Below are 12,127 nucleotides of genomic sequence, written 5' to 3'. Positions count from 1 at the left end.
GCCTTGTGTGATTGTAAACCTAAGGCTGTGTGTTTCAACACAATTTACTGATTAGTCATTGACCCTGTGTGGTCATTTACTGATTTCACAATTGAGTTTACAGATTTCTTGGGTCACCATTGCCCTTCAGTTTTGAAATCACCTGGCAACAACATGTACCTTGAATATGTTAAACTACCAATCAAACCTATATGTGAGCTGTAATGGATATAACTACATTTTCTGAGTTATTTTTCTCAAATCCAAATATATTCTGTGTTTTTATTAGGGGCAGTTGAGTAGTGTTTTTGTTTAAGTGTTCACTCAACATGCTGAAGACCTTGGTTCAATCTTCCACATTGGTACATTAGTACAGAGAAGAATACATAACACGCTATATTCCATAATATATACAATGATGTGGAACTTGTGAAGGCCGAAGCACAATCAGCATCAAAACTAATTAGGACATTATGAAAGAATGTATCATAGTTACGTAATAGTGACCAGTAGATGTCAGTAGGAGCTGACAATTGTGTTCTGACACTAGTCTTCTCTAAAATTACGACAATTTATACAGACATGTTATTGTGCTGGCCTGTCTTCTCTTGCAGTCAATATGAAACATGGCTTCCAAAAGTGCAAAATGATTTCTATATATAGCATATACATGTATTTAAATGTACTTATAATATTTCTTAACCATCTGTTGTATTTACATATGATACACATATTGTTCAAATCATTTATGTCTTATGTTATTTAGATGCCCTAATAATAATCATATCACATGTCTCTTGTGTATTAAAAATACAATATAAAAGAAATATACAATGAGTGGGAGTTGTTTATCATACAATAAAACACTGCAGGGAGAATAAACCATGAGGGACACAGCCCTGAGTGGTTTATTCTTCCTACAGTGTTTTAGTCAAGAATAGACTTTCACTTAGTGTGAGTTCATTGGAGTATGAACCTTCAAACTCACAATGTTTGGCCCTATCTCTTTGAAGGTTCATACTCCAATGAGCTCACACTAAGTGAAAGTGTAAGCCAATTCTTATAATTTTTATACACTATTTTTTACCTCAAGGGAAGTAGACCTAGATTTATACACAATTATATTAAGTATGTGTGACATGTTTACACTGTTTACAGCCATTCAAGAACCAGCTGATCGGTGAAATAAAATAGTTCCTTAAGAGTTGACATGAACGTATGTCAGCTCAGCATGGGCTACCGGAACAACTAGTTTCTTTACAACAACTGTATTAAAATAATATCCTCATTAGGTGAGAAAGGTCTGTTAAAGGGGCACTGATCTAAAGCAACTCCCCGGGACTGGTTGTTGCCTTTGTTATTGTTTTTTCCCCGTGAGTACCCGGATGATATAGCAGAAACCTAGACTAGTTCATGACTTGTGCTGCGCAGTTCATAAGCGTATTTGTCACTTTTATTGATAGTATAAGGGCGTATGGTCACATTCATCAACAAAATGAAACACAGTTTTCGAAATAATAAGGAAATGTAGGTATCTTTGTGGGTAGCATCAGTAATGGTGACGAAGTTTTGATAAGTCACTTTCTTGGTAATTGTGCGATTTTCGTTGACACCATTTTGACTTGCAACACAAAGTAAATATGTCTCCTGAGTATTGCTGATTTTATCGTGTTTGTATTTTTACAGTCAAAATGTGCAAAACGTTCACTTAGAAAATGTATAAAACGCCTGAATATTCAGTTATTTTACAAATTGACTGAAAAATATGTCCATCTGTATTATTATGACAATGAATTCCAAGCATTTTTATGTGTAACATCATCACCAAGAGACTGAAAATGTTACAATGAAAAGTTCATTTCTATATTGTTTTTAAGCCCTTTTGATTGTCTTAATCAATTTTAGTCAGTAGTATAGGTAATGGGGGTTCTGGCTCACTTCCACTGGAGCCGGATTCATATACCTATACTGCTACTACAGGTGGAATTTTTTATGCCAAAATGATTATGCGATTCAACGATAGTCATGAGATTAAGTTAAGTTGACTCTAGCTCACCACCACCTGGGACCACGGACCTATATAACCAGTCCGTGCTGGGACCAATCATTGCTTTAGATGAGCCTAAATGGTAATAAAAATATTCTTCATTATTTTTATCGATAAAGCGATATTCAACATTTTTATTAAGTTCTTCGTTCATTTTACTAGGAGACCAGACTATATAACTACACTCTTCTTGTAAATTGATAAGAAACAATTGATTACCGTATTTGGTTGGTTTGACATCACTGATATCATAAAAACCTTGTGGTAATTCTCTCCATTTAATAGCTTTTTCCATTATTATATACATTTATGTAAGCATTTGTCTAAATTTGATCAAAAGATAGTAAGCAATTTATTTTTAATCTCCAACCAGTTCTTTGGTTTTGGGACGGAATAATTGACGCACTTGTTGCCTCCCCTGTTCTATGAACTTTTTTTTCTCGTCCTCGCTAATACCACTGGTCTTATGAGATTTTGATCGAATCTCCTGCTTCATTGTATTGTATTTGGTGAGTTCCGACAACACTAAACGAAACTCATCCTCGGATATCTTACAATCGGCCATTGCTGTCGAAATATGATCCTCAATGCTGTTCAACTTTGCTTCGGCGAGTATTCGAATACTATCGTGTTTTAATGCTTTCTTTTGCAACCTACGAGAAATGAATTTTATCGCTATTCCTGCCAGTCCCGAGACTCCAGCGGTTATTTCCATGCCGAGCACGATAGGCGCGGCGATTATAGTTGATAGTAAAACGACACCGGCTACACCGAGTCCCATGCCAGCCACTACAAGAGCGGTGTCAACTCCGTCCAGAGCATTCACGGCTCTGCGATACTTTTTATACAATCCAAGTCTAAACTCCCTATCCTTCTCTATTCGATGTTTTATGTCGCTTATTTGATGTAATCGAAATCCATCAACAGTTTCCATCTTTTCAATTGCTTCATCGAGCGCCGGATATAAACTCATAGTGTATATTACGAATATATAATAGTCTTTAATTGGTCTTGCTTAAATGTTTTGAGAGTATACAAAGAAAGAGAAATACTACCACTTTTAATAATTTGAACCCCCTCGAGGGTTGTAACGGGTGATGCACCGACATGAATAATACTGCAACGTTGACGCTCGTGTTTCTTGAGCCATTTATTCGATAGACCTGGTAATATTTCGAAGGCATCTACCGGTGCATCTCCGAACAAGACTTCAATAATAAGCGTAGAAATATTAGGTATTGCATTCAAGTTAACTTTAATATCATCGAATTCAGCAATCAAATTTAAACTAACATTTTGGATTGCCGGACGACTATATAACATATGACCTGGTTTTTCTGGCAGGGGAGAGACTAACACACTTTTTCGTTTTGACGGGATATAGGCCGCGAGTACGATGCCACTATTTATTATCTTAGTTAAATTATGTCCCTTACCCATCATCACATAAGGTGGGGTAATGGCGATATTCAGTAGCCACTTGATGTTTGCTTCAACCATAGTCCATTTATTCTCACTGTTGTAAATAATATTGTACGGAGTGGTTTTAAGGAGTCTACTAACGTCGACATCGCTTAAATCTTCTATATTTTCCGGGAATATAACTTCTTTCCACTTGTATACATTATCGTGTAAGTGTAAAGCGTATAACTTACCATTGTTACCGGGTTTACCGAATCCTTCTGTGTCTCCGAGATCGGAAAGCGCAATTGTATTACATTGTCTGAGCGTTCCAGGACCTGCTGCATCAACCATTATTTATAATATGGAGTGTTACACTTAAGAATCCTATATGTACAGGTTGGTGTTTTACATCTAATACAGAAATTTTGAGGTCTGAAATAATACCCCGCTTCAATTTTTTATATTGTAATAACGAGAAAGATTCCGTTCTACCACTATTATATTTTTCATTTTTCACTGGAACACTTCTGAGCAGAGTTGAAGGACTTTCTAGTTGAATATTATCCGTTGTGCTTATTTGATCAAGATGGATGAACAACTCTTTATAGGGAACTAAATCGGGTAATTTAACCCCCTGATCTGATGACCTGAATATTGATATAATTCCGCTTGTAAATCCAAGTGTAGCTGATTAGTTCATTTCAATCCGTACACCTTTTTTTCCAGTGTCGATTTTCACTGTCCTATTCGACTCATTTTGTGTTAAACTAATTCCATTAGGCTTAAAAATTTCATCATTGAGTGAGCATACGCTGTAATACCCATCAGGTATAATAATGAATTTTTCAATTAGATTTTGTTCATCTTATATAACCATCTTCTTATTATTTCTTTTCGCAGCACTTATATTGGTCCACCGTGGGTAATACGTTACATCTCATAGTGCTACTTCGAGTTGTCCATCCGAGTTATCGATAGTATGAAGCAGTTCAATAGACTGACCATTTGTTATTCCCGGGAGTGTAACATACATATCAAATATACAATGATACTATATAATAACTTAAATATGGAATCAACCATTATTTATAATATGGAGTGTTACACTTAAGTATCCTATATGTACAGGTTAGTGTTTTACATCTAATACAGAAATTTTGAGGCCTGAAATAATACCCCGCTTCAATTTTTTATATTGTAATAACGAGAAAGATTCCGTTCTACCGCTATTGTACTTTTCATTTTTCACTGGGACAGATCTGAGCAGAGTTGAAGGACTTCCTAGTTGAATATTATCCGTCGTGCTTATTTGATCAAGATGGATGCACAACTCTTTATAGGGAACTAAATCGGGCAGAACTGTATCAGGCACTATTTTTTTGGGTAGTAATACTACTAACCGTGCAAATCCAAATGTAACTGCTAAGTCCTTGTAAACAATTACACCTTTTTCTCCATATTCGAATTTCAACATCCCAGTTGCCTCATTTTGTGTGAGACTAGCTCCATTAGGCTTAAAAAATTCATCATTGAGTGAGCATACGCTGTAATACCCATCAGGTATAATAATGAGTTTTTGTTCACTTGATATTAATATCTTATTATTACCCTTCGCAGCACTTATATTGGTCCACCGTGGGTAATACGTTACATCGCATAGTGCTACTTCGAGTTGTCCATCCGAGTTATCGATAGTTTGAAGCAGTTCAATAGACTGACCATTTGTTATTCCCGAGAGTGTAACATACATATTAAATATATAATGATACTATATCATAACTTAAATATGAAATCGAGATACATTACTAATCAATCGATTATAGTAACCACCTCTGGTGCTGAATTTACCGTTAAATTCCATGATATCTTTGAAAAATACAGTTTCACGGCAAATAACGATAAAATGGTGCACGATTGGTTTCACAATCCGATGCAATTTTGGCAGAATCAGTTAAACTTTGCCGTATGGTGTGCCACAACGGGATGTGGCGTACCTGTTAATGCCCCAGGATTTAAACTATATAAGTCTGTTATATTATATCACGTGTACTATCAGATTAGACGTATACTTAAAGAAATTAATGCTCCATTACCGCTGGATCCAGCATGGAATCACGCAAATAATATTTATGATAAGAGGGCCTTCGAACGTATTTGTAATTAATTTAATGTTTCTACAAGTAAAGATTGGCGCATTAAAGGACCTAGCCATGGTCTAGGTATTCCGTACTCTGGACAAAGAACTATTAAAGATAAAAGCGATTATTTAATTAAAGAGGGTGTGATCCCTTCAAGCTTTGCTCTCTCGGATAAACAGTTTAGAGCAGATCGTATTAACTTTGAGAGAGGCATTCCTTATATTATAACAAAGTTTGTGCATCCAAACGATACAACAGACGCTTGGAATGAATTTCTTAATGATAAAACGGAAAATAATTTTACTAACCCAGGATTTGAAAGAGTTAATGAATCGATAAGAACTTATGTATGGGCAATTCTCGGTGCACAATCGCAAACACGAACGTCCATTATCGGTACTGGGACGGCGTTCGATGCGCAAAAACAGTTTGTCGCAAACGTGGAGGACGCCATTAATTCACCAGTTGACGTACCATCGTCTATAAAGCGTTTTCAAGATGTATTACAGTACGCTCAATCCAAAGTGGACTTTGTTTATGCACCGGGACTATACATGTCTCCGAGTAATATGGAACTTAAGATTTGTCAAGTGATAGGCTATAATAATAAAATTGTTATTGCTACCGATCAACAAAAACCAGGTATAAATTCAGATACGAACGTCGAATTAATAACGCAAACAAACACGGGCGAAACGGGAATAGTCAAGCCACAAACACCACATGTTTAACAACCATCTACTGACGCACAAGTGTCACCGCATATTGCGGCTAAAAATCAACAACATATCGATGAAAAAAACGCGCTTGTTGTGGGTGGAGTCTCGGTTGGTTTACTAATGATTTGGTTAGCGAACTGATTAGGTTAAATAGTTCTTAGCGAATACGTACAACAGCCCTGCGATTGCTACGATCACCCCCCACAAGTTTTGACTAAGCCAAGTGGTGGTCTTAGCTAATAAATTCAATAGCCAGGAAACAACACTCCCTATTATACCGGGAAGTGCGGACGCGGCTTTCTCAGCGAGCTTTCCCAGTGCTGAACCTAATGCTTTTAAATGTTTTTTTATCCACTCTTTTATGCCGTTTTTATCGTTAGGGAGTGTGGGCGGTGTACCACCACCTGTACAGCCACCCGTTAACGCGAGAGTCAAAGTCGATATAATAAATCCCAACGCGGTTAAAATACTGGCAATTGTTATTCCCTGTTCTCTGAACAATGTTTTAATTTTATCGGCCAGTGTAGTGTCATCGTTGAGGACTCAATCGATAGTTTCTCGAATTCTACTGATTTGCGAACGAAGTGCCTCTTCATTACTGGAAGCTGCTTCGAGGCAGGCCAATCTTTCGTCTTCTAAGTCACATATTCTTTTCGCTACGCGGCGTCTACTGAACTCATCGCCCGCCTGTTCGAGTTTTGTTTTCTCGTAAGCTATATGCTTGTCGAGTTCGGATAGCTTGGCTGTATTATTGATGAGTTCTCCCCGCATTGTTTGCATTGCCTTGTCAAGACCTCGTAATTCCCTAATATCGTTCTCTAAGGATGGTGATAAATGTAACTGAGGATCATGGTAGGTATCCAAGATTTCTTCGAGTCCGTTCGAGGCAACTATCGAGGCTGCTCCCACATCATCTGTATTACGGAGTTCAGTCTGCACAGTCTTAAGAACCTTAGTAGTCTTCGCGGGAAGTTTTGCTCGTCCGTATTCTACAAAACCTAATTTATCACGAACAAACTCGCGGCTATGTCTGCCGGCTATAGTAGACAAGGCTAGGGGCTTACGAGAACTATGATGCATAAGCTCAATATGCGGAGAGTCATGCAGTGGCAATGTTCCTTTACTATCTAGCATAAACTTTGAATAGTCACGACCTATTTGGATAACATAATTTTTATCTTTTTCTTTTAAGTCATCGTAATAAGCATCAACGGTTGATTGTAAAAATTCATCGTTAAGATTCGTGCCACTTAACCTGGTTTCATCAGTACCCTCTTCGGTTGTATTATGGTAATCATGGTTATCAAAGTCATTAAGTTCAATATCATCCATTTTTATATTAAACATAGGGTACATGTTTTCAATATAACAATGTTTTCGCAATACGGACGCAAGTTAAACCCCCAACGTAGACTTCGAGATCCATTAGGGGTCAAAGCAATTCGTCAGTCTGTAACTATAACTAATAACCCTAGTACCATCGATCAGAATCAAACGCTTCTGGTTCGCTTTCCTAATCTCGGCGCACACGATGTGTTAGTTCTGGGAACTGTCCGACTAGCATTTACGATTAGTTTGACTTCTACCGACGTTAACAGACAGCCCGTTCAGAACATAGGTCGTGCTATCGTTAAGAAAATCGCCATTAAAATTAGCGGTAATGAGGTTTTGAGTATCGACGATAGCTATGTATACTATTGTTACATGGATCTCTGGAGAACGGATAAAGTGCGGGAAAACTTACAGTACCAAGGTATTTGTAATAAGAACACATTGAGACTGCGCGTGGGCGCTGAAAATGGTGTTGATACCAACGAAAAAGATAAAGCCATTGCCGACGCATTAGGTAACCGATTCTATGTACCCCTAGACTTTGAATTACTAGATTCCCACATGCCCTTTTATCAAGCATCCCAAGGCGATAGGTTAGAATACGAACTCACTTTTAATGACTACGGTAGAGTAATCAGAGCTGCTGAAGATGCTAGCTATTCCATTGACAATATCTCGCTCGAGTACGATATGATAACAGATCACGAATTATCCAGACAAATTCGTAACCATTATTCGGGAAGTTTAGCCATTTTGTACAATCGCGTGCTGCGGCATCGAAAGATCACGATGGACAGAAAAGATACGATTTGGAATATAAATCTAAACGTCCCCACGAGGTCGTTGAAGGGTATTTTAATGTTGTTCGCGGACCCCTCCGATGCGTTTAAAAGAAATACCGAGAAGTTCTACAATCCCAAGATTACAAAAGTAGAATTGACAATCGAGGGCGTTCCTAATCAACTATATAGCCAAGGAATGCTAGCGTATCACCAGTGGGATGAGATTAAAAAACTTCCTTCTATAAAACGTTCTCCGGAAGTTAACGCGGTCGTGAAAGATCTGTCTCTCGGAAGTGTATCTATGGGTGAATACCTCACCACGAAGTACGCGCTATGGCTAGACATGCGAACAACGAACGATGACCAACTACACGGCAGTGGGAGGAGAATAGAAAATGCTAGCGAGGGTGCCACCATACAGATAACGAAGCTTCAGGAATCAGCTGGTAAATTAAACATATATTTGCACGTGATTATGGATGCGCAACTTAATATACAGAATGGGAGATTCGTGCAAGCAATCTATTAATTATCTTTTACCTAAATATCTGCACTGCGCTATCATATGCGGGCAAACGGGCTGTGGAAAAACAGCTTTTATTCTAGATATTTTACAAAGTCATTATCGGGACGTTTTCAATCATATTATTATTCTGTGCCAGACTATAAGCGGTAATAAAACCTACTTATCGAGAGATTGGGTAATGAATGACGACGGGGTACACAGAGTCGATCCGGGCGATCGTTTACAAGACTGTCTCCGAGTATGTCACAAAAAATACAAAGGAGAATCAACCCTTTTTGTAATAGACGACTGCAGCGCGAGTAAAGAACTCACAAAAAAGAAAGATATGCTTTCGTAGTTAGCATTCTTCGGTCGGCATACTCAACATAGCGTTTGGGGACTTACTCAAAAATACAACTCTGTCCTGATAGATCTCAGAGAGCAGACCAAATGGGTAGCGCTGTTTCATTGCAAAGACAGAGATTCATTCGAGGAATGTTTACGCGAAAATGATGTCATTTATACCAAGGTTGAACGAGATAAAGTTAGAAAATTGTTCTCGGCAGCGAAGCACTGTAAAACTCGTATTAAAAACCGATCAACCAGCTGCTTATGCAATTGCTTAGCAAAAATGTAGCAAATATAGCAAAAATATAGCAAAAATATAGCAAAAATATAGCAAAAATGTAGCAAATTGAACATTAGCGGTTAATATGACATAAAATGTGGTTTGAAATCATCATTCTTTCGCAACAGTTCATTATTACAGGTTGTATTGGATATGTCATATTCCATTATGTTAGACTTAAATATCTCCTTAGGTATTACATTATGAAATGCGACGAACTCATCGAACAAATGCTCAAAGAACCTGATGTTGATAAATCTTTAGATAAACATAGAGAAAGACTCGCGGCTTTGGTAGCTGGTGGAAAATGTTCCCAATTTTTGGGTGAAAATTATACCATCGAAAAAATTGATAACATGACCGACGAAGAGATAAAAAAACTGTACGCGCATTATGAGTCTAGACTGGGAGCTACCATGACTAAAACAATAGGGTCGTCTATATTACAACTATACACAGTTGTAGCTAGTACGTTTCTCCCTATCCCGGCAGAACATCGCATGTATTTATGCGAATCTCTAGAGAAAGACACATTCATCGAACACGCTATAAGCGCAGTGAGCTGTGAGTTTTATCATAGATTCGGAATGTTTTTAGCTCCACTCACCACAGCTTTAATAACGGCTAGGTATTGTCAATTTAAACATACGTGCCCACTTAATAATATAAATGGAGAATCAACAGGTGACACCACAACAGATTGCGAAAGAGGAACCACAACAGATTGCGGAAACGCAACAACAGATTGCGGAACAACGAGTGAATGAGGCAGTGAATGCACCAGAAAAACAACCCAGAGTTACTAAGAACCAAAAAAAAAGCTGCAGGAAGGAAGGGAGGACTGGCGCGCAAATATTCAAATATTTATCCGATTAAAACATGGGCACTAGTAGGAGTTGCTGGTATAGCGGCTGTATCGTTCTTTTATAAGACCGGAGAAGAGAAAACGTCACCCCCGATGCAACAACAAGTTCAATTAGAGGTTAGTCCTCATATAATGCTATAAGAAACATGACTACTCCAGTTACAGACGGTAAAATGTTGGTAAACGTGACGTATCATTCAGCGGTGGTCACCGGCTTGGCCATTGGCTATGCTCGTATGGCTAAAATGATTACTAAAGCCACACCTCCCAAGCTAGATTTTAATGGTTATGACATCGGTATGATGGTTATGGATATTGGATTGGCTATGGCAACGAAGGATATGCTCATCAAACAAGGACTTATCCCAGAAGACATAATGAAGTAATTAAACATTTGAATATTTTATATTCATATACTATGGCATCAATTGCGATGATGGTCGGTGGAGCTGTTGTTAATGCTCTAGCTTTTTCGGGGAGTAATTATCTATTTTCTAGTATGAGGGAATCAAACGCTAAAGAAGTTGAAGAGGAGCATAAACGACATAACAAAGCTTTAGAACAATACCAAGCAGCCCAGTTACAATATACGCAGCAGAGAATGAAGAGATTAGACTTTATTCATGAAAAACTGATTAAGGAAGGACATTCAATTCAAACGTTTAATGATGTCGAATATGCCATGCACAAATACTACCTCGTTTTTGGGAAAAAACTCGACCCAATACCTATACCAACAATGAGTCAGTTTTATACACAGTCAGAGGCTCAGAAAGACCGCGAGGTCGCATTTGTGATTATTGGGTTATCTGCTGTATTGATTTTCAGCTATTCACTAGTGTAGCTGTGATTTGCATTTAGACAAATGATATGATAGATGTATAACCATGAATAATTGCAAATTTACACTCATGGGGAAGACGACTCTATGTAATCAACGATATTTACTGCGGTATACACAATTATTACATCAAGCGTGGAAACATAAACTATACGTGTTCTGAATGCGGGATAGGGGTCAAAGGTCGTTATTGTTTATGTAAGAAACACGGTGCTGATAGGGTCAGGAACCAGATTATTTATGCTAGGAAGAGAGATTACATCAATGAGAGGAATAGGTTGGGGAGAATACGTATTTAGATATATGAAAACAACCAATTAGACATTTGTCTCATTTTGCATATACCATTCAACCACAATGGTTTTTGTCAGAGAGTTAAAAGCTATTGCAAAGCAACGTGGTCTACGTGGATATTCTCGTATGAGAAAAGCTGAATTTATTACCTTACTCGGTTTGGAATACAACAAACCCCAGAGACCCCAGAGAACTCAAAGCTCAATCGAGAAACAGTGGGCTGAGAGGTTATTCTCGAATGAGAAGAGCTGAATTGATCGCTTTACTAGATAATAATGATAATGATGATGATAATGTTGATAATGATAATGATATTCAACAACAACAAGAATTAATATTTGTACCCATATCCGCCGGCGTTGGTAAATATCTAAGAGGTTGGAAGATGGATATTAATTCCAACATGGATGTTAACGATATTAAGCCCATCATATCCAGTAAAATTAACGAGGAGTTAGATGATTTACATAGTATAAAATACCGGCTGACGATTAAAATGTCATTGAGTAAAAGTAACACAGACGATAGCGTCGTATATACCGAACCATATTTCCATAGCAATAAAGAAGTTATAACCGAATCAGATACTATAA

General features: G+C 37.7%; 1 protein-coding gene across 5 annotated transcripts in view; it reads right to left on the bottom strand.

Moving 5' to 3' along the window:
* Positions 1-12,127, bottom strand: part of LOC139461024 (uncharacterized) — a 181,647-nt gene that overhangs the window by 160,547 nt on the left and 8,973 nt on the right. The window lies entirely within an intron of this gene.

This window comes from Haliotis cracherodii, unplaced genomic scaffold (assembly GCF_022045235.1).
Source record: "Haliotis cracherodii isolate W230 unplaced genomic scaffold, xgHalCrac1.p SCAF_14, whole genome shotgun sequence".
Taxonomy (NCBI): domain Eukaryota; kingdom Metazoa; phylum Mollusca; class Gastropoda; order Lepetellida; family Haliotidae; genus Haliotis; species Haliotis cracherodii.
Note: the sequence above shows the minus strand (reverse complement) of the source record. Positions and strands in the feature narration are given on the sequence as shown.